Genomic DNA, 22,243 nt, shown 5'->3' with positions numbered 1-22,243 from the left:
TAGCTGTAGCAATGTAGTGTCATAACTTGAGATTTGTTTACTTAATGTGATTACATTTAATTTGATTAGTTTCGTAACAATTGGACTTCCTGTTATATCCTGTTATTTAAATATTTAATTTAGGGTTCATTTATTAACTCTTACTGTGCAAGATGACCCTTATTTCAATAATTCTATATCACGTTAAATAGTCATGTCTACACTAAAGTATTCTCGTCATCCCTCATTTCTCATCTTAATGGCGAACCGACGTGACATGAGACAGCGAGTTATAGCTCTAGTTGAGACTGGATATGGGGCTAGATCTGCTGGCCGTTTGGTCGGTGTTCTTGGAAGCACAGCCGCGAGGGGGTTCATCGTTACCAAAATTCAGGGGAGGTCAAAAATCGCCCTATTCCTGGGCGTCCGCGGATTTCTTCATTGGAAGAGGATGCTCTCTTATTCGAGACAGTTCGACTGGATCCCGGTTCTTCACAGACTGTGATCAGCAGGTTGAGGAACCGCGGTATTAGGAGCCGGAGGGCATGCGCAAATGGAAATATTGGGGGAAGCACAAGCTGTCAACCGTCTTGCCTTCGCTACCAATCGAGTGGATTTCGATTGGAGAAATGTAATTTTCTCCGAAGAAACAACCATCTCGAGTGATTACGAAGGTCCCGTCCGTGTCTATCGTGAGGATGGTCTCCGACATGATCAGCGCTATGTGCACCGACGTGAAAGATCGGGGCGTTTTAGCATATCGTGTTGGGGGTGGATGTCTTACGTTGGACCTGGCGTTATAGAACGCATTGATGGCCGGTTTAATGCGGGAACTTACGAGCACATTCTGGAAAATATTTTCCTTCCTTCCGTCCGAGAACGTTTTTCCGAAGGAACATTGCTGTTCCAGCAGAGTAACCATCCCGTGCACTATGCCGCTAGTATTCAAAGATGGTTTCAAAGGAGATCCGAGATCGAAATCATTAATTTGCCTCCGAAGTCACCTGATTTGAATGTCATCGAAAATTTATGGGCGGAATTGGAAAAGAGAAGGATAGCCACTTATGCCCACCGACGTCCTCGAAATCGAGACGAATTGTGGGATCAAGTTGTTGACACCTGGGAAGATCTCGCCGGGGATCAGAACTTATTCCACAATCTCGTGACATTCATGCCGGATCGACTTAGAGCTGTAATAGAAGCTGATGGTATGTGGACAAGATTTTAAGTTAACAGGTCTCTTTTTGTGTCTTATGATTTTTGTTTGAGGAAGAATACTTTTAACTTCCAAGTAAGATTTATTTTTTTAACGAGGTTCAGCCCACTTGTGAGACCCAAAAATTGGACATAAATTATTCCATATTTTTCAACAAATTAGATAGTATAGGAACTCTGAACAAATTAATTACAACTCAATAAAAAAAAAGTTTCACCTGGGATCGAACACGAGGCGTGTCGGTTCTTCCGTATAACCGACACGCTACTATATGAGCTACCGAGACAAGACAGTGACAGCAGCAGTCCAGAATGTAGATCCAATAGCAGGCATTTGCCATTTGGTACAGAGAAGCAATGATATTTTATTACCCGAGCTAAGTTGTGAAATCGTGGCCTTAAATGGCTGTCTTCTTCGTGATCCTTATTCTGGTCCTTGTCCTTGTGGTCCTTGTAACAATTCTTGTTCTATTTTTCATGGTACGGTACTTATCGTTACGTCGATATCGAGTGAACCGCGCTGTAGAACTTTAACTTCCGACGACCAAGAATCGTCTCATTCTTTTTAAGGGTAACTGTACATGACGGTCAAATGGACCCTAATCTAATTTTCTTTTCGGACGAATTATGGTTCCACCTAAGTGGGCATATTAATACACAAAACAATCGTTATTGGAGTGGTGAAAAGTCTAACCGCCTTCACCCAGGAACCCCTGCATGATCAAAAAATAGGAGTGTGGTGCGCCATTAGCGGCGAGAGTATAATAGGCACTTTTTTTTTTTTTGCGGAAACAATTAATAGTGAGAGGTATGTGCAAAATATTTTGCGGCCATTTTTGGCGAACTAACTGATAGGGAAGGAAGTGTCGCGACTTTCCAGCTGGACTCTGCGACGGCACATACAGCCAACTTCTCCTTACATGAAATTCATGAAATGTTTGAAGATAGTTATCGCTAACAACATCTAGCACCCTCCTTCCCCCAATTTAACCTCCTGCGATTTTTATCTCTGGGGGCATTAAAAGATAAAGTTTGCAAAACAAATCTACACACTTAGAACTTAGAAATAACATTCGTCAAGAAATTGCTGCCATTCCTCAGAGGTAACTGCAGAGTGTAATGGCCAATTTCCTAAGCAGGTGCCAGAAATGCTAGAACAACGAAGGGAGGCACTTTCAACATCACCTGGCTTGGTAATGTGAGTACTTTTATTTTTAAGTGTTTACGGTTTGTTTCTTTGTTAGAAATAACTTACGCGACAAACCGTAGTGTATATGTATTGGCTTGATAATGTGAGTACTTTTATGTTTTGTTTCTCTGTTAGAAATAACTTACGGTACAAAACGTATTATATTTACTGCGCACTTCCTGTCATCCGCCTCCGCGCGCATAACAAGTAGGCCGGCCGGCGGGCCAAGAGCCGTGAAATCTGTTCTGCTCTATACTGTTCACCCAGTACTTCAAAGGCTTACTCTTAATACCTTGTTAAATGAAAAAAGTGTTTCATTACCCTACTTATCTTTATTGTAACGCGACGGGACTTTACACAATTATGTAATATTTGTAACCTTCTTATAATTATGTTATTCTGTTGTTTAGTTTCAGAATTTTCTTTTTTATACACAGTAAACGATTTTCTGAAAATTTTTTTAGTGTCCTTTACATTTAGTTTTATGTTGGTACGGACTTTTACAAACTGTAAAATTTCAGAGTGTATGTCACGTTATTAAGTCGACAATTTTGTCGTGAGCACAATCAAAGAAGAAGATTTATCGACATCTTGAGAAAAAATCATGAATAAAATATTGGATTTACTAGTCCATTTTTGTCTCAACTGGAGAGTAGCCTTAACCACATCATCAATATATGAAACAAAAAATAATGGCTAATATTGAACAGTTCTGAGTAACTTGTAACATCAATATGATTTTAAGACTAAAAAAAAACATTTGGGATTACTTAAGAAGGGAAAAATTCACTAAAAAAATACACTCCTACAACTAAAAAAAAATGCGCTGTATAAGGGATAGCCTACATAGGCTTGTAGAATACATCACCCAGTCTAGGGAATGACACTACAGTTATGTTGGTTTAAATGTTATATTTTTGTCTTTGATTTACAAATGGAAGGGGTCTATGCTCAGTAATGTCCATTTTGAACTTAGAAATTATAATAACTAAAGAAAAGTAGAGGTCAAGTAATATTAACTGCAGAAAACTCATAAAAACTCTCAGAATTGGAATAAAAAAAATCAGCAATATTTTAGAATGGTATCACGGAAGAGAAAAAGAAATCTTGGAATAAAACAAAACTATAAAAATTAAGGATAAATTATGATAAATCATTTAGTTCACGCGAGAATTAGAAACTAAGTCTTCAATATGACATTTACAAGTGAAGTTCATTTATGAATCACAAGAAAGACTCCACGTATAAAAACACTTCAGAATCGTCTGCAGCATACCAAAGCCACGTGACCGATGTTTTCAGTAGATGTGCGCAGTAGACCAGGCGCGCTCTATCTATACCAGGGATGCTCACTGTTGACTCGATAGAGCCACAAACACCACCTCTCCTTTTCTCCCACCACTTCGCAACGCAGCCAGTGCAGTTGTTTGTAGCGAACATCATAATATTCAGTGCCGGATTCATTATAGCAAGTCGATCTCGGCACAATTTCCATAATGACTGGGAAGTGCAATATTTTTGTGTACAGGAAGGAGTGTACGGGATCAGATGCCTAATAAGTAAGGCATTAATTAAAACGTTCTCCAGTTTCAACATTAAAAAATATTTTAGACTGCGTGATCGTGATTATGGAAGTCACGTTTTGTCTGGTAAGTGTAGTCATATTATTCGCAGTAATTTATTATCTCTGAACGTTATTAATATTATTGTAATTTATCAGTTTACTATGATAAATATAATTATTATACTCCTGAATACTGCTATTGTTAATGTTACGTCGTAAATCGAACACTATACACTTAGTGGTGATAATAATCGCTATAAATGTACATATAATACAATAATAATAATGATAATAATAATAATAATAATAATAATAATAATAATAATAATAATAATAATAATAATAATTTTCTTTAGGAGAAGCGAGGACAGCGAAACTAGAAGATTTGAAATCTGAGAATGCTAGCACCTGTTCTGATATAGTATCGCTAGAAAACATTACCAGAGCTATAGAGGATTCCACTTTAAGAAAATAGCATTGAACATACGGATACTGTTCCATCAACTATTTATAAGAGTTTTTCTTGAGAACTGGGAATTAATTAGATTCATTTAATTCATAGAAAATAATTAATTGAGAACTAGATCGATCTCGTGTGCTAAAATTGTGTTACATTTTTAAAATTACCATATATTTAATTTACAAATAACGGGGTAACAGCTAAATTGATGGAATAGTCTTCCGTTCTCTTGCCGAAGATCTCCGCTGGAAAACTTCACAGACAAGTAGGGGTGGTACAGTTAAAGCTAAGATTTGACACTGTTAAAACACGCTTATCTGAAGTACATAAATTTAACTGTCAGCAAAACAACAAAGGCATTAGATATCTTAGGTTCTTGTTTGATTATAGTGTGAAGTTAATGAGGGAAAACGTGTGCTGTACATAATCCTAAATTTGTATTATACGCACTTCTTAACATTTTTAATAACGGAAAACGTGTGTTGCATATAATCTTAATTTTGTATTATAAGCGCTTCTTAACATTTTAAATAACGGTGCACATAATCTTAATTTTGTATTATGTATGTATTTATTTACACTGCAAGTGGGCAAGCACCCGGTGGCAGTGGTATACACAATATAAACAATACACAATTAAATTACAATACAATACACAATACAATTATATACACAATAAATAAGAAAACACAATACAATTTAACACAATTACAATTAATAATAATACATAAAATAACCTAATTAATAAGTGAACCTAATTGTACAATACAACCTACATATGTATAGGCCCTACATAAGTTTCACATTGGTACTGATAATAATATTTCACTTTACTCTCATCTCACTCACTGTAGGGGCACTATGACGCATTTCACTGACACTTTAGAACACATTTCACTAACACTATAGAACACATTTCACTGACTGAGAACACATTCATTGACACTATAAATTATCACTGCACTTGACTGCACTGTAAAACCATAATTTCACTGACTCACCACGCTTCACTGATGCACCAGCTCAAATAAGACAAATAATTACACCCTTATGCATACATTTCTAGTCTAAGAGTAGTGGCGGCTCGTAGTATTGAATTCAGGGGGGCTGCATACAAAAATAAACCATGCAACTTACTTAAAGATTAGTCCCATGCGCCTTGTCTTGTAGGTTGCAAACTTTTGAATCATCTTCTTATTACAATCCGATATGTCGTTTAACATAGTCTTTACAATGGAAAACATAGCTAATGCGGTCAGTCTCTCTTCTTTCATCGTATTTCTAATGTAGGCTATTACTCTTTTCAAACACGAAAAGCAAAGTTCTGGTTCGGAAATTGTCATTGGTATGGTGATAGCTATGCGTAGTAGTTTCACAACTTCTGAAAATGAGGCCTGCAAGTTCTCAGATAGAAGAAACTGCAAGAGCTTGACTGCGTCACTGATATTTCTGAATTCTTGTCCCTGATACAACACAGTGAGTTACGTTTTTAGTTTGTCTTTATCGAGCATTAGAAAAAGCTTCACACATACATTTAGGTCATTTTCAGGTAATGAGCTTTTGTAGCATTCAAATTTTTCTTGACACAGAAGAGAAGATAATATCAGATAATCTATGAACTGGAATCGGGTGTTAGCTTGTGTGATAATGAGGTCACACACTTCCTTGGCTGCAGCAACCCTTGTCTGAATCCCTTCGACCTTACGACGCTGTTTAGGGTTTTCATTTTCACAGATCTCGCTGCTCAACATTACAGTGCACTGTTCCGTATTGTCTGTATGGCATTAACAAAACTTGATATGCAGAGTCGGCCTCGGTAGCATAGTCGGTTGCGGGTTCGATCCCGGCCCAGGTCGATGGCATTTAAGTATATTTAAATGAGACAGGCTCATGTCAGTAGATTTACTGGCATTTAAAAGAATCCTGCAGGAAAAAATTTCGGCATACCGGCGACGCTGATATAACCCCTGCAGTTGCAAGTGTCGTTAAATATACCGTAATTTAATTTTTATATGCAGATTTGGACCTTAGAAATATCTAACTGGCGATGTTGTAGTTGGTTGTGTAATATATCTACATGATACTTTAAAAAATAAAAAAAATTGAGCCAGAAATTGAATTCAGGATCTTCAAGAGCACGCACCAGGGCGCTTGCCTCATTTATTGTGATGTTAGATGTTTCAGATTCCATTATGGTTCCAAACATTCTAGCAATGGCTCCTTCTTCTCATGGACATTTACTGTTCGTATTTTAAAACTCCATCTTTTTGCCTCAGCTGATGGAATTGTATTTGAAACAAATTAATCTAATACAGACTGAGTGGAGATCGAGAGAAGAAAGCAGGGATACTGGATAAATCAGCAAAAAATATGCGAACCTTTGTATTTTGTTTAACGGGTCTTTCCATTACAGAGATTCAACTGATGGGCACTTCATTTCACGTCTCCTGAATTGTTAAGGTAATGAACTGAATAGACTGTAAATATTGTACAGAATTAAATATTGTTGCACTTGTTATATAACATTATATACTCACAACATTAAAGAAGATGACGTATTTAAAACTGCGCGCTACTAACAAACTGCTGCAAATTTTGCAGCTTCTGGAAACTCTGGATTCGCGGCCAGGGACATCAGGGGGAGGGGTAAAACTAACGCGCAAAGCATCCGAGACGTGACTGGCAGCTGCAGGGGAGGAAGTGGCTTCACCCATAGTCCTCGTCTCTGGCTTCGGTCTGGCAGCACTAGGGGAGGAAGTGACTTCACTAACGATTGCGTGCATGTCAATGAGAGCGAAATTTAAAAAAAATTCGAGCCGCTAAATAGAGACTGTATAATAAATGTATTTCACAACATAAAACGGGAAAAGAGCACAAATGTCTGGGGGTGCTGCAGCTCCGCAGCCCCTCTTCGAAAGTCGCCCCTGTCTAAGACCCTCTTACACGCTATTTTTAAATAATTTACAATTCAAACCAAGGTAGTAACTCGTCAGGTGAAATAAATACATGTCACCTTAATTTTAATATGCACTTTATACACAACTTTTTAAGTTATTCTTGAATCTCCTTAAGGTAGGACAGACCGCTGCGGGTAGGTCATTCCAATCATTTATAGTTCTATTTAAAAATGAGAATTTACCTACATCCGTTTTCTGTTTCCTACATTTAATTTTAAAATCATGATCGTTCCTACCATAGTACGTTGGCTTCTCTAACCGAGCCGTTATGTCTACCCATGCTTTCTGACCTAGATGTGCTCTATACAATGATGTTATTCTAGTTTCCCTACGTCTGTTTTCCAAAGTTTCCCATTTAAGTTCTTTTATCGTATCGTTTCCATCTTCTCTTTTACCTTTAACAAATTTAGCTGCCCCTATACTGGATTCTTTCCAAGGAATTTATCTGATATATTCTATAGGGAGTCCACACCTGTGGCGTAACGGTCAGCGCGTCTGGCCGCGAAACCAGGTGGCCCGGGTTCGAATCCCGGTCGGGGCAAGTTACCTGGTTGAGGTTTTTTCCGGGGTTTTCCCTCAACCCAATACGAGCAAATGCTGGGTAACTTTCGGTGCTGGACCCCGGACTCATTTCACCGGCATTATCACCTTCATTTCATTCAGACGCTAAATAACCTAGATGTTGATACAGCGTTGTAAAATAACTCACTAAAATAAAAAAATAATAAATTCTATAGGGATCCCAACATGTAGTTCCGTATCCCATTAAATGTCGCACTAACGTTAGATATGCTATTTCTCTCGATTTGGGGCTAGCCTTTTTCAAGATTCTCATAAGAAAGTGAAGTGCCCTCCATGCTTTACCCGTAATATTATTAACATGCTCTCCCCAAGAAAGTTTGGAGATTAAATACACTCCTAGGTATTTACAACATTGTTCTTGTAGAATTACAACACCACTGAATTCGTAATTTATACGTAGTTTCCTCTCGGGTTTTACAAAATGTTATAGATGTACTTTTAGAACCATTTATTTTCATCCTATGCATTAATGCCCGGTTATAAATTTTATTCCAGTCCGTTTGAATAGCATCTACATCTGAATTATTTCTAATCTTTCTATAGATAATGCAGTCGTCTGCAAATAGCCTTACATTTGATGTAATATACTGGCATTAGTCATTTACATATATTACAAAGAGTAATGGCCCCAGAACGCTGCCCTGTGGTACCCCTGAACTTACATTTCCAATTTCCGATATTTCATGACCTACTCTAACTCTCTGGGTTCTACCTTTTAAGAATTCTTGTATCCATAGCACCACTCTTTTATCTATTCCTAGCCAACTTAACTTATCTATTAATATGTCATGTGGCACCAAATCAAATGCTTTCGAAAAATCAATCACAACTGCATCGATTCTTCCGCCTCTATCTCCTCTTCAGCTAGATCCTAGATCATATATGTAACAGATAGGTCGGCCTTATAGACTTTGACGTTAACAACTTTTGTCAGGTTTACTACGCTGCCATCTAGTTGTTACATAAGGAGTCACGTCATAATTCCCATTTGAATTGCATTAGCGACTGTAGTGTTAGTTTACGGCGGACGGGTGGCGATCCTGGCGGTTGTTCTCTTCAAAGTGCTGCCGATTTTAACATAGCGATTAGTTATCTGTTACATATATGATCTAGGGCTAGTTCCTGAACCAGCGACGTAATTTGACTATCACATGAGAAGCCTTCCCTAAAACCATGCTGGCGGTTGTAAAACCAGTCTTTCGAGCTCCGTGAACATTTAATAACAGAAAACGTGTGCTGCAAATATAATTAATCTTAAATTTGTATTATAAGCGCTTCTTAGCATTTAATAACGGTAAACTTGTGCTTCACATAATCTTAAGTCTGTATTATAAGCACTTCTTAACCCAATAAAATAAGTTTTATTATTATTATTATTATTATTATTATTATTATTATTATTATTATCATTATTCAAATATTTGGGGTACATTATAAGCAGTAACATGAGTTGCTGTCAAGAAGTCAAAAGGAGAATATCAATGGCAAAGAAGCTTTTAATAGAAAAAGGACCTCTGAAGAAAGAACTAAGGAAGAGACTAGTGAAGTGGTTTGTGTAGAGTGTAGAATTGTATAGGGCAGAAACATGGACATCATGACGAAGTGAAGAGAAGCGAATGGAAGCATTTGAAACGTGGATATGGAGAAGGATGGAGCGTGTGAAATGGACAGAGTAAGAAACAAAGCTGTGTTGGAAAAAGTGGATGAAGAAAGAATGATGCTGAAAGTGATAAGAAAGAGGAAAAGATATTGGCTGGGTCACTGGTTGAGAAGAAAGTACCTTCTGAAGGATGCACTGGAAGGAATGGTGAACGGGAGAAGAGTTCGTGGCAGAAGAAATCAGATGATAGACGGCATTAAGATATATGGATCATATGCGGAGATAAAGAGGAAGGCAGAACACTATGAATGAATTATTATTATATTATTATTTGTAATTGCAGTAACGTTTAGGTCCCTAAAACTGTATTTTAATGCCTACTTTCGATCATTATGGAGCCTAGTTGAGGTGTCTAAAATTTTGTTAATGACATAAATATCTGAAGTTTAGTTATAACGTATATAAAATATAATGTATGTTTTTGTAGGCATCATTATGGCATTAATAGGTTTTTTTTATCATTTTAACGGACTCAACTAGGCCTACCTGTCTTGTACAATAAAATTGCTTGAACGCTGTACGTATTAGGGAGAGAGTGAGATAGAGATACTATACCTCATTCGTTCTACTAACGGAGGCATCTTGTGGCAACAGTGTACTAGCCAAGACCTGTAACACCAATGCTTTTTTCTTGAGGTGAAATACTCTACAGTTATCGTATATCAGAGCTAATTGCCAAACATAATTATGAAACGGTTGTCTGAGTGCGAGTTTATTAAGAAGTGTCCCATTGTTGCAGCGAAAGAAATTTGCCCCCAAAAATTAAAGTCATTTGAAAATATATGCCTCCCTCGATGTACTGTCACAAAGAGAATAGAAGAAATGTGGGGGGGGGGGCACATTGAAAACCAACTACAAAATAAATTGAAAACGTTGTAATCTTTTTTGTCTTCTCCGTCTTTCCTTATCAACATATGAACATACCATCAACAAACTTATAAATACGAAAAGGTGGCGTCTGTGTTCCAGTGAGTGTCAGGAAGATTAATTTATTTTTTGTAAACAGATTTCACTCGTACAATTTGAAACAGTTGATTACGTTATGTAGGCTTACCACAGTTTAGTATATACAGTTGCGAAGTTCATTACTTACTAAATATGCAAACACAGACAGTTGAAATATGCATCCATAGATAGTTGCTAGCCACCAGGATCGCTACTATCGCCTCATCACAGACTCTTTTCCCTAGCAGACGATAAAATGTATTGTACTTTTGATATCGTGTTCTTTTGAAAAATTAACACCTTCCTTCCACTATTGAAATACGTAATACATAAGATTTATGTATTATTTTCATAAAGTATATATTATATTTTATAAACTCACCTTCCTGGATCTTTCGGAAGAAGGATAACTCTGACCTCTTTTTCTTAGAATTTATAGTGCTACAAACGTCTCCTTTTCCCATATTATTATTCAAATTCTTGTATTTTAGCCATTTATAGTTATTACAACTGATAACGAACATTTCACAGTTTACACAAATTTTCACAACAATGCGAAATACGGCACAGTCAATGCCTTTTTGATCTAGACCAGGCCGTAATATATGTTCGGGTTTTCTATTTCAGTGTATGGAGCTCAGTGAATTATTATATTATAACTATATTGCGTATCATAGCTAAGTTTTATTTAGTGTAATGTGTCCATAAGTTTCCTTTACTTCTTGTTGCATAATAGCTTATGTTGCAGAAATAATTACAAAACTGTGTTATTTTAATGTGAAGTGAATTTTACATATTAACATAACATTTTAAGTTTAGAATGGAAACTATTTTGAGGTTTAATAAAAAAGAATTTATATTGTGATTTAATATAGCACATCTACCGTCCTTAATAAAGACAGAAAATTTATCATACCACTCCTATGAAATTAATGTAAGTACGATTGTTACTTCGTCTCTTAGGTAGTAGATAAATACAATAATTTAATACTCAATTGTAGTATTAAAATACAGACAAATTGAATGGGCGGAGTATCATACATGACATTATGCTTAATGTATAATTGCGAATTTAGGAATATAAGATATAGTGAACATAACCTATAATATTTGCATATGAATGGCAGAACATTGGAGACCACTAAAATTAGACAGAAAGGGGCAACTGGGACAGTAAACATAACCTATAATTTCAACATATCTAAATATCCGTGCGGTGCAACTGAAAATTATTGAATCGTGCATAAATTAATGTACAATAATTTCGCAATATTTAATCGAAATAAAGGCAGGTATTACACATACGAACAACGTAATTTTCACACCAAAAATAATATTTCATTTTAACTCGCAAGTGATTTATGTCTGAAGTGTCTCATAATCATTGTTTTAAATTTTATTAATGCAATTACACTATATATTTGAGAAATATATGTTACTCTTTAGGCATTCCAACTAATTTATATGGTTGAAACGCCGCCCTTCGTGATCAGGTTAAGCGAGTTACATGGTCTGCCTTACGGTCTGTATTATATCACGATGGCAGGGACACAGTCTATTGTTCCTAGTACTCACAGCGCTCCAAGCGGCTAGCAACTATCGCGAGAAATGCAAAAAATCATCCCAAGCTTCGCAACTGTATATACTAAACTGTGGGCTTACCTTGTTATCTATCTGGGACACCATTTGTTTGAGTTTGAAAGATGGTCCGGTCCACACGAGCGGAATGTCTGCGGAACGGCAGCCGCACCATCTGAGACCACACGAGCGGATAAAAGACGGACGGAAGGATTTGAAATTGTCAGTCGCCATGGATGCTCGTCACCGTGCAGTACTAGTTTACTTCGGACTTCAAATATTGAAACGAAGAAAGAAAAATAGAAGACATTGGGTTCATCCTATAGTGAGCAGTCGTTTATTGCAAGGAACGTTTTATGTGCTGTTTAACAAGTTGCGAGAGGACGAATCAAAATTTTTTAATTACTTCAGAATGTCATTTCCCAGTTTTGATGAACTGTACCATACACTGAAAAATGCATTGCATAAAGAAGATACGAACATGAGACTGGCTATACCTCCAATGGAAATGCTTTCTATAACTCTGAGGTAAGTGAATGTCAATAGTAGCATGACTTTAATTGTTTAAATTAAACTTTAATAAGTAATATTTTAGTTCGTATTCACTTTGTAGAAAATACATTACGGTGCTTATGTTGCTGAATTTGAAGGTGAAAGGATAGGGATATGAAGGAATTAATAACAAAAATATATTGGAATTAAATATATTTGTTGTTAAAAGTAAAATGTAATAAGGAATATTTATTGTTAGTTATTATTTTCGGAACCTGAAATGCTATCGCATTTTGTTAAAAAGTACATACATGGAGACATTAATAAGGTAAAAGGACAAATATAGTAGTAACGAAGCTTAATAGTATCCTATTCATTTTAATACAACTGGGTATCATCTGAGAATGTGGACAGCTCTGTGTCTGTTGGCGAATCAAAGGAATTTTGTGAAATCAAAGTCGAGTGTTCAATAGGTGTTGTAATATTTTGACGTTGGTGGCTTTGAAGTTGCGTCTTCTCAAATTGAGCAGGTGGAGCTTGGAAGTACAAATTTCCAGGTGGTGTTTGTAAAGTTGTAAAATGTTGTGGAGGACCTGCTGGCACATGAAAAGACTGCGTAGGTGCATGGCACTGTGCATAAAAGGCTTGAACAGATTTGTGATTTTGAGCGTCTAATACGCTGTAGTATACGTAGAATCTCCGCGCGGAACTCTAGCTTTTGATCGGTATCAAAAGTCCGCAATGTAGGCAGCAAGGAATCGAAAAATGATTTATCCTCCTCTTCGACTGGAGTTTGCTTTGGAGGGCAGTCCAAAAATGTTAACAATTTCGTTTCCAGTGCAGAGGTCTTACTTTTTTGTTTCTCCACCTTTTTGGAATGTGTTACATCTTGCTCAGATGTTACTGTTATTGGATCGTCCGAGTTGTCTTCTGTTACGGACACTTCAGATTCTTCTAAGTTCTGGCTTTCGCTTTCCTCTAAACTAGACGCTGATGCTACTCGCATTTCTAAAACAGGGGACAAGAAACCCAACTGATCAGCGTAGACGTATTTAAATTTTGTGACTGCTCCCGAACCAGATTTCTTCACTTTCTTCATGTATTTTCGATAATAATCCCTAATGTTACGCCACTTTTGTTGAACTCTCTGTCCTAAAACAAAAAGAGGTGCATGCCATGGATAGCGAAATATACATTAGAAATGTTAAAAGTAATAAAATGTCAGTTGTAAAGTAGTGCATTCTTTTGATTTCAGGTACTTGGCCACTGGTTGTTACTTAGTTGAGCTTCACTACACGTACAGAATTGGAAAATCTACGGCCAGTGAGATAGTCAGAACAGTGTGCAGTGCAATATGGGCGTGCCTGCGAGGACAATGTCTGCCTCAACCAACAGAAGAGATGTGGAAAGATATTGCAAACGGGTTTCAACACCGTGCAAATTTTCCGAATTGCTTAGGGGCTATTGACGGGAAACATGTAAGGGTGGTGAAGCCAAAGATGAGTGGATCGTTGTACTATAACTACAAAGAATTTTTTTCAATCGTTCTTCTAGGAGTCGCTGACTCAGATTATAAGTTTGTTTTTGTTGACATTGGCTCATTTGGAAAAGATTCTGACAGTACAATTTTTCAAAAGTCTGCACTGTGGGCGAGGCTGATTGACAACACACTGGATATTCCACATCCTGCACCTTTACCAGACACCGATGGAATCGTTACTCCCTACATGTTTGTCGGTGACGAGGCATTTGGATTGTCAGAATACGTATAACGCCCTTATGGAGGAAAAATGTTTCTCGCAAGAAAAAGATATTCAATTACCGTTTGTCACGGGCTCGTAGGTACGTCGAATGTACCTTTGGAATAATGTCTAACAAATGGCGGGTGTTCCATCGAGCTATGAATGAGAATGTGGATTTTGCTGTTGATATCACTAAGGCGTGTTGTGTTCTACACAATTTTGTACGAGTCAGAGATGGTCATCGAATTGAAGATACTGTTACAGTGGAAGGTTTTGAGTCCTTCATGAACTTGTATGACAGAAGAACTGTGTCAGCGTTGCGAAACAGGGATATTCTTGCTGATTATTTTGTAAGTAATTCAGGTAAAGTGCCATGGCAAGAAAGTAGAATCTGACTTATCAACACCTTTTTCTTCGCTTGTGTATTTGTGTTTATTTCATTGTAGTATTTGTACATTTGCTTAATTGTTGTATGTTTACGTGCACCTAAATTTAATAAATACAATCAAACAGGTATAGTTGTTTTTCTCCTGTATGATTATGTTATTAATACTTTGAGAATTTCGTCAAAATAATGTGTATTTTAGTGCATAGATAGGAGTGTAAATTTTGGCATTAATATTATACGCAAAATGTGTTAAAAACATGTTTTGAGCATGAAAAATGTAAATCCCTTTCTGAAATTCCAAAATTAATTGAAATTTCGAGAATTCTCTCGAAATGTATCTAAATTCACAAAATTATTTCATAATCAATATATTTTCAACAAAAAACAGGTTTCATGAAGAATTCGCACGAAAAATGATTCTTTCTTTCAAATAAAAAGCGGAAATTTTCTTCCTTATACAATACATGAACATTTCTACAAATTCGATCGTTTAGCATTACATACGTGTCTGGCAATAATGTACGCATAGTTTCCAACCAAGCAAACAACGGTATTTCTTTTTTCCGTAACAACTGCCTTCACCACCCTCACAGTTGAATGAAATTGAATTATAAATTTCATTAACTATAAAAACAATTTTATATAGGTTTCAAAGGAAGTGTTTCAATAATATTTTAAAATGTTATTTTTATCATTTTTTAAGTTTTTTTTTTACGGTACGAAATATGCACAAAATTACTTATTCTCTTACTAAATAATCATCCAAATAAAACCATTTTAGTCACCGAAATCAGGAGAAAATATTCACCATAAAATCATACTCCTATGTTAAGCCATATGCGAGTCATATTTGACAAGGAATACTTACCAACAGATTTCCTTTCTGCGTCGGAATGTTTCATGAAATTGGGAAACAATGCACAACAAATTTCATACCATGCTGAATCTTTTTTATTCCTGTCTCCGTACTCTTCACTTCGAAGGTCCCAAATACATGGTCTTTTCTCAATCTCCATCAGAAACACCTCAACGTCAACTTTCTCTATATTCATATCACCCATTGAATTGAATCGAATCATAAAACACAATGCACCACTATAGGGCCTACGTTATATAATTACAACAGCCAATATTACAATACACGTGTGATGTCTGGACACTCGCCGCTCAACTGCCGCGTCCGCTCGTGTGAATGATGCAATATGATGCAATAGTCCATAGCAAACTTGCGGCCACCGAGCGGCGTCCGTTCCGCTATGGGCGATGCGGCTGGCATGCGAAAACGTTCCGCTGCCGCAGACTGTCCGTCCTGTGTGAACTGCTACATTTAAATGTGTGTGCCATAGAAAATGGTGCGGCCGCCGCGCGGCTGCCGTTCCGCAGACATTCCGCTCGTGTGGACCGGGCTTAAGGGCCTGTACTACGACTCTCGGATAAAGTTCTAGTTTAAACTTATCCGGCAGATGGCATATTTATCCGGAAGTTGGGTTGTAATTGCGTACTACGACTTTTGGTTATGTGCAATCTGGAGGCTAAACTTCCAGATTAGCAATCCGGAAGGCAGAATAGCAGATAGGCGTTATCTGGAGGTTGGAACTCGGTGTTGAAATCAAGATGGCTGCACGTCGTACAGCTGGTGATTTGAAGGATCAATTTAATTCTGATACTGATTCTGATGATAAGTTCTGGAGCAGATGCTTCGTTATATCAGAACAGCAAAACGAATTAGGCTGCGTCCAAATAATTTTGAAGAGTTGGATGACGAGAAAGTTTTGAGACAGTTTCGAATAACGAAACCTACTATATGAAATCAATGATCAACTGAAACAAGACACAGATCGTAAGTACAGAGTTAATAATAAGCTACATTATTTCGGTGGGTATTACATCAATATTTTGTATATAATAGCACTATAATAATTATTTTGAAGTACAGTAACCTGTAATATAGTAGAAGTGAGGTTAGAATGTTGCTTCATGCAGGTGTTCTGTTGCCCTTGCAAGGTATTAAGGTGATTGATATAATATAGGGCAACCTACAATAATAACAGTTTCAAAATACTTGTATATAAAAAATAATAACAGTATATAATATATCAAAATCCTTTATATGGTAAACTATCATTTCGGCAATCGTAAAGTTTAGCGGTCCCTGCTTAGGTCGTTCTTGCCTACCATATGATAGTATTTTGGTTTTAATTAGTAGGCCTAAAGAGGACAGGTGCCGGTTCCAGCAAAAGTGCGTTTTTCTCCATAATCATTGTTTTATTCATGTGTAACTGCACAAGAAGTGTAGGTGGCAATTATTTTTGGTAATTTCATAGAAGACGGGCACTTGGTTGAATATAGTAAGTATTACCAACTTTTTTTATTTCAGAGTTAAATGTTAGTGATCTTTTAGTGACTTTTACATGTTAGTGCTAGGGTTTTTTTTTATACTAGGTGTCGCCGTGATTTTCTTTTAATTTGATTGGTTATAGTTGTCATTTGTTCTAGAATTTTCGTTAATTTTGATTGGATAATGACGTTATCAGTTGTTCTTGGTTGTTTGACGTGAGTGGTGTTATGTTGTGTCTGATGGCTAAAGCTATTGAAAGTTTGTCATTTTATGATTTTTGTGATTTTCTTTCGATTTGATTGGTTATAGTTGTAATTTATTCTAGAATTTTCATTAATTTTGAATGGATAATGACGTTGTCAGTTGTTCTTGGTTGTTTGACGTGAGTGATATTACATTGTAGATTTGTCTGCATTTGTTGAATGCGCAACATCATGCTTACGAAAAGGCACTTTTCAGTGCCAATAATTTATTTTGTGTGCACAAGGTTGGATTTTGAAGTAAGAGGGAAAGGAAGGAATCCGTGTTCTGAAATTATTTATTAAATTTTGTGTCGATTTTGGTTTAGTTCTTTCGCTGGTGAATAAGGACTGTGTTGAATGTTGAGGAGAAAACTGTTTTTCTGTGGTTTAAAGGAATTATTTACGTTATTTTCTGTAGATGTTAAGGTGTAATAAGTGTTCGAAGAGAATTTCATTTAGTGTAAAGACGTGGTTTATTTATGCAAAGTTGACTGTACGACAAAGTGTTGGTTTAGTTCTTTGTTGCTTGTATGGTTTAAGTTTAGATTGCCTTAAAGCCTGTGTCATTTATACTGGAAGTGAAGTGGTTGTCGATGAAGACGTCAATGAGAATTGAATTTTATTTGATAAGATGATAAATTATGTTTTGCTTTGTGTTTTCGTGATTTTTGGGAGTAAAGTGCCGACGAAAACTGCCAGAAAAGAACTATCAATTATGAAGTTCGAATGCTACGAAACGCCAAAAAAAAATCAAAGGCAAAAAATTAAATATATTTTCATTTTTTTTTTTTTTGGAGGGCTTGTTCTTCTTTAAAAATATGAATATATATTCGATTTTTCGATGTTTGGTGATATTTGGACTTCATAGTTGGCAGAACGTTTTTGGTAGTTTTCGTCAGCCATGTTGGATTTTGCCCGTCTTCTAGGAAATTACCTTATTTTTATATTGTAATGAATATTAAGTGTGCTTTCAGTTTGTTGTATAGCCTACATTATTAGCGAATAGGGCCTATTTCGGTAATTTTTTAGAAATAGTGTACTTCACGGCTTCAAATCATGGGTCGAAGGCACAATAACTCGTTTAAAAAGAAAAGTTCACTGATACTGATAATAATGAATGATGTCTGTGGCCTGGGATTTCTAACCAACATTAGTACAGCAAGGTACACTGTTCCTAGCAAATTACCAATATTTCAGTATGTTAGGCCTACGTACTTTACTGTTAGTAAATGGGCGGATATTTTGTATTAGGCCTATAATACCATTCGATCACAGATAGGGCCTAACATTTTTTAAAAGAACAGCATGAGGTGGAGAGACGTTTCCACTAAACTGCAATATCTGTTGCTGCTACCAGTTCGACTATAATCACTCACTGTAATGCACATTCAATACCTCGTAAAATAACACAGAAACAGCAGATATTAAGTTTTTTCCAAAGTTTCTATGTACAGTATAGTCATGTGTTTGATATTTTACTGACAGTCGTCCATTAAAAGCTTTTGCTTATTTAGGTATAGAAACTTAGATAAGGGAAAAAGAGAAATACAGTATATTTTCTAATGTTGTAGGTTGCATATGGAATTAACCTAGTTTTACTTCCTTTTTAGTAATATAGAATGAAGCATGGGAAGAATATAGTAACATCAGCACAAATACAAGGACCTGAAAACAGCTGAGAAGCAAATTTGAATTCTTGGAAAAGAACACAAAGAAAATTGCTGCTGCAGAGAGACAATGCAGGCTACAAACAATTGGAGCCCTTCCAACTGAAGCAAAGCCAAATCCAAACTTAGCCAAGGTAAGTGATTTAATTCTCCTATCAATTGAGTGATTTCTCAGTGATCTTGATTCATATTCAATGCATAAGTTCACTTATATGTTAAGTTATACAATTATTAAATAATAAGCAGAGGAAATTGTATAACACAAGTTTGAATTCTTTTTATTTATTCATTCACTCATTTATTTATTTACTTACTTTTGTTACAGCCGAAGTAGTAACGGTTCCACTGATACCAGTGCAGCTAATAACACGAATGAGGTTAGTGTGTAAGGAATTAAGAGTCAAAAGAAGAGATGATGAGCTTTAGAGATAAAAAAAATATTAGATTCTTGAAAATTGTTATACAAATTTAATTTAATGTCGGTATTACATTATAATACTATTATTTCTTTTTTATTTACAGTACCATTCAGGTTCACAGTGCAATTCTTTAGTTTTTGAAGTGAAACTGGACATCCCAACAATATCTCCAGGTAATTTGATTTATACTACAAAATGTTCTTTCACATTCTACGTATGATGCTTACTTTTCCAATCTGAAATAGCTGTAACATGTAAACACATTTTCAGCCAACATGTTGAAAATAAAACTAACATACATACTATATGCAATCTGCAGCAAGCAGTAGATAAATTAGATGCAAAAGTTGAAAAAAAAATATATATTAAAATATAAATTGTACATAATGATGAAATGGTCACAAGAAATGGATGTCATAAAAACTAAACATCATTGTATTATAATATTATGTGGGATTTGAGTGGGAATTTGAAATTTATAAATGTAAGCCTAAAAATAGAAAGTACACTAAACTGAAGAATTTATTTTGAGATTTCTCTGTAATGGGTTTGTAATCAGATTAGGCCACATTATGTTAAGTTGTATTTCAATTTTACCCTGAGGATTCTCACTTTGAAACTTGTGAATGATTTCTCGTGTACAGAAAAACTGAAAAATATATTTTCATAAGGTAAAACAGAAACTGACTACACTCTATTTACAATAGAACTATTTGCTTGGTTTTTTCTCTCTCTTTTTTATTGCAGCTTCACTTTCTTATTGTTAAAAATGAGTTTGGATTAATAGCACATTAGAAAATACAATACTGTTACAGCTGCTGACTTTGAAGTGTCCACACATTTATGATAAAACATCATCTTTCTCCAGAATTAAATATCTTAAGAATTAATTCCACTCTTAAAATATTACAGAGTCAGCTGGTGCAGCAGATGAAGGTCTTCCACTGTACGGGTGTCTACACAGTGTAATGAAAGTAAGTTTTAAGTGAAATTACTGGATTATTCAGTGTAGGTAGTGTAGGATAAACCCAGAAAGGTCTGAATATAAGCATATATCCCTCTCTTAAATATTTCAGCTGATAATGGGATAATAGCTGATCGAGTTACACCCCAAGGATGCTTAAAAAAGAAAGAAAGAAAAAGCCGGGGGCGTATTTTGCGGGCTACCGGCGGTAGCCCAAGGAAATTACAAAAGAAAAAGTTTATAATATAACATAATGTAATCATTTTGTATTATTAGTTTTACCATAGTAATTAAAATTAAAGTAATTGTTAGATATATTTTGTGTAATAATAGGGTCAGCGGTAGCCCAAACCCTTTAACCAGTATACGCCACTGGAAAAAGCAAGCCTCTGAGGAATGCATTAGACACATTGAAAAATCTTTCTCCATCTGTGAACTGTAAGTTTAATGTTGACTTAATTATACTTGAGATGTTAGAAATGCATGAACTTCAGTACTATTACAGTGATTTGTTTAAAAAATACATTAGTTGAAAGTTGGATGCTAACATTATAACAAAGAATGATTTGAAATAAAAGTAAGTCATGTCCCCTCATGTTTGGAAAGAGATGGGGTTTGGAATATCAAAAGTAACATTTAGAGTTTTTACATTACTTTTTCCTCCTCTTTAATGGGTGGTCCATCTACAAGGACATCTTCAATTAGTGGCAGAAAGTAAATGCTACAGTAATCACCCATTCTTTATGTTTTAACAAAAAATATGTTTAATTTTGTTGACCAGATTTGTTTGACCTGGATGACTGGGAGATTACTTCTTCTCATCCTTCTAATCCATCCATCTAATAATCTCTTGCAGCTGTTCTTGATCCCTGTGGTCTCTGGCCTCTGCTTTATCTGCTAGTCTTCAGGACTGGGTTCGAATCAGGTGATAATTATAAGCTAATCTAAGGTTTCTGGTTGGGTTCGGGTCTGGTTCAGATCAGGCCAAGATGGGCCGGGCCTAAGAATTATGGCCCGTGCAGATCTCTAACAAATGGGGCTTATAGCTGAAGTTGGCTCTGCCACAGTTTTCCAAGTTTTGTGTATTTGCATATGTATTTGTGTTGTGTTTAATTACAGTTACTATGTACTCTTATGTATTAGCCTGTATATTGTTAATTTGTAAATATGACATGTACCATAGCATATATAATGAGACAGTGGATGTAATAAATGATTATGCTTATTGTGTCTCCTGAAAAATGTCGTGTTTTGTTCACACATAATAAATAAATAAATTTTAAATTTAATTGCAGCTATAGTGCATCTCTCTTGTTTTAAGTACACATTCACAGAGTACCTGAATACAATTGAAGCGTCAGCTGGAACAACGTTGTAAGTTACAAAATTTTCATTCGGTGTGTTTCCGTGTAATAATGTTGTATGTCATGTTACCTTGCTATACTCCTTGGCTTGCAACTGTCCATCAATGCAGTATGTGAAATTTGTCCACTCAAAAGTTTGCTACCCTCATAAGAACAAAGTTTTACGCATACACATTTTTGCAGCTCCTGTAAATTTTACCAAATAACTTATAACGTTGTTCCAGCCGACGCTTCAATTAATGTGCCTCTTGAAAAATGTTGTTTTACCATATTTTGCTTATGTAAAATAAATTTGAATTGCAGATACAGTGAATTTTTATTGTTTCAAATAGCCTACACGTGCTCAGTACCTGGTCATAATTTTTAAAATGTGTATTTATCAAACCTTTGTGTTTGAATCATCTCAGCCTGTTAAGAGATCACTGTGAGGGATCCAAGCAATAAAATATATTTAAAAAGTAATGATATGAATATGTTTGCCTGCATGAATCACTAGGC

General features: G+C 35.8%; 1 long non-coding RNA gene across 3 annotated transcripts; it reads left to right on the top strand.

Annotated features, from left to right (window-relative positions):
- The first annotated feature begins 3,834 nt into the window (after positions 1–3,834).
- LOC138701454 (uncharacterized) lies at positions 3,835–21,670 on the top strand. Of its 3 annotated transcripts, none has more exons than XR_011332580.1 (7): positions 3,835–4,032; positions 18,942–19,132; positions 19,324–19,375; positions 19,521–19,590; positions 20,330–20,391; positions 20,494–20,819; positions 21,238–21,670. It is a non-coding gene; the product is annotated as an uncharacterized lncRNA (long non-coding RNA). The 3 variants fall into 3 exon arrangements; XR_011332579.1 differs by lacking the exon at positions 3,835–4,032 and adding an exon at positions 16,024–16,591; XR_011332581.1 differs by lacking the exon at positions 3,835–4,032 and adding an exon at positions 16,026–16,591 and having other exon boundaries at positions 20,715–20,819.
- The last annotated feature ends 573 nt before the right edge of the window (positions 21,671–22,243 follow it).

Source organism: Periplaneta americana, chromosome 6 (assembly GCF_040183065.1).
Source record: "Periplaneta americana isolate PAMFEO1 chromosome 6, P.americana_PAMFEO1_priV1, whole genome shotgun sequence".
NCBI classification, from domain to species: domain Eukaryota; kingdom Metazoa; phylum Arthropoda; class Insecta; order Blattodea; family Blattidae; genus Periplaneta; species Periplaneta americana.
This window is presented reverse-complemented; position numbering and strand designations above follow the sequence as displayed.